Source organism: Coregonus clupeaformis, chromosome 21 (genome assembly GCF_020615455.1).
Source record: "Coregonus clupeaformis isolate EN_2021a chromosome 21, ASM2061545v1, whole genome shotgun sequence".
In the NCBI taxonomy this organism is placed as follows: Eukaryota; Metazoa; Chordata; class Actinopteri; order Salmoniformes; family Salmonidae; genus Coregonus; species Coregonus clupeaformis.
Window position 1 is genome coordinate 8,272,093 of NC_059212.1, and position 2,368 is coordinate 8,274,460.

Sequence of the window (2,368 nt, forward strand, 5' to 3'; positions counted from 1 at the left end):
AGTACTGGTGGCCAACATTGGCTAGGGACGTGAGGGTTTATGTCTCCTCCTGCTTGGTGTGCGCTCAGTGTAAGGCGCCTAGACACCTGCCCAGGGGGGAAGTTACAACCCCCTGCCCGTTCCACAACGGCCGTGGTCTCACCTCTCGGTGGACTTTGTTACGGACCTTCCCCCCTCTCAGGGGAATACCACTATTCTGGTCGTTGTGGATCGGTTCTCTAAGGCCTGTCGTCTCATTCCTATGCCGGGTCTCCCTACTGCCCTACAGACCGCTGAGGCTTTGTTCACCCACGTCTTCCGGCACTACGGGGTTCCCGAGGATATAGTGTCTGATCAGGGTCCCCAATTCACCTCTAGAGTCTGGTTCATGGAACGCTTGGGGGTCTCGGTTAGCCTTACCTCGGGTTACCACCCTGAGAGTAATGGGCAGGTGGAGAGAGTAAACCAGGATGTGGGTAGGTTTCTGAGATCCTATTGTCAGGGCCGGCCGGAGGAGTGGTCGGGGTATATCCCCTGGGCAGAGATGGCTCAGAACTCTCTTCGCCACTCCTCTACTAACCTGACCCCTTTTCAGTGTGTGTTAGGTTCTGGAACCATGGCATCAGAGTCAGATCGAGGCTCCTGCGGTGGATGAGTGGTTTCGGCGCTCGGAAGAAACGTGGAACGCTGCACACGTACATCTGCAGCGGGCCATCCGCAGGCAAAAGGCGAGTGCCGATCTCCACCGCAGTGAGGGTCCAGTCTACGTCCCTGGAGATCGAGTCTGGCTCTCGACTCGAAACCTGCCCCTTCGCCTGCCCTGCCGGAAGCTTGGCCGGCGGTTTGTGGGGCCATTTAAAGTCCTGAGGAGATTGAACGAGGTGTGTTACAAGTTGCAACTGCCTAATGACTATCACATTAACCCCTCGTTCCACGTGTCTCTCCTCAGGCCGGTGGTAGCTGGTCCACTCCAGGAGAGTGAGATAAGAGAGACCCCTCCGCCCCCACTGGACATCGAGGGGGCTCCGGCGTACTCAGTCCGGTCCATCGTGGATTCGAGACGTCGGATGGGGGGTCTACAATATCTTGTGGAGTGGGAGGGGTACGGTCCGGAGGAACGGTGCTGGGTGCCTAGGAGGGACATTTTAGATCCATCCCTCCTGACTGAGTTCCACCGTAGTCATCCTACGCGCCCTGCTCCACGTCCTCCTGGCCGCCCCCGAGGCCGGAGTCGGCGCACGGCTGGTGCCGCGCGTCAAGGGTGGGGTACTGTCACGAATTCCGCCGAGACTGCTCCTCCTCCTTGTTCGGGCAGGCTTCGGCGTTCGTCGTCTCCGGAGTACTAGCTGCTACCGTTTGATGTTCTCTATGTTTGTTTGGTTTTGTCTGATTAGTGCACCTGTTCCATATCACGTATTGATTATGTCATCTATAAGTTTCCTTTGGTTTTGTTTGTAGTTGTGTGTTGTTGTCCGCCTGTCCGTTGGTGATTTGTACTTTGCTCTCGTGAATTTAGTGTATTGACGCACTGTTTGCGTATTCACTTGTATTTTGTGTATTTACGCACAGTATGCGTAATCGCTCGCCTCCGTTGTGTTGAGGCCCGTTATTTTGTATTGTCGAAGGGAGTAGTACAACGCTTTGTACTACTCCCTTCACAGAACAGCTTCATTAAATGGTACCCGCAAAACACCAGTCACAACGTCAACAGTGAAGAGGCGACTCTGTTGACGTTGTGACTGGTGTTTTGCGGGTACTATTTAATGAAGCTGCCAGTTGAGGACCTGTGAGGCGTCTGTTTCTCAAACTAGACACTCTAATGTATTTGTCCTCTTGCTCAGTTGTGCACCAGGGCCTCCCCCTCCTCTTTCTATTCTGGTTAGAGCCAGTTTGCGCTGTTCTGTGAAGGGAGTAGTACACAGCGTTGTACGAGATCTTCAGTTTCTTGGCAATTTCTCGCATGGAATAGCCTTCATTTCACAGAACAAGAATAGACTGACGAGTTTCAGAAGAAAGTTATTTGTTTCTGGCCATTTTGATTCTGTAATCGAACCCACAATTGCTGATGCTCCAGATACTCAACTAGTCTCAAGAAGGCCAGTTTTATTGCTTCTTTAATCAGCACAACAGTTTTCAGCTGTGCTAACATAATTGCAAAAGGGTTTTCTAATGATCAATTAGCCTTTTAAAATTATAAACTTGGATTAGAAAACACAATGTGCCATTGGAACACAGGACTGATGGTTGCTGATAATGGGCCTCTGTACGCCTATGTAGATATCCCATTAAAAATCAGCCATTTCCAGCTACAATAGCCATTTACAACATTAACAATGTCTACACTGTATTTCTGATCAATTTGATGTTACTTTAATGGACAAAACAATTG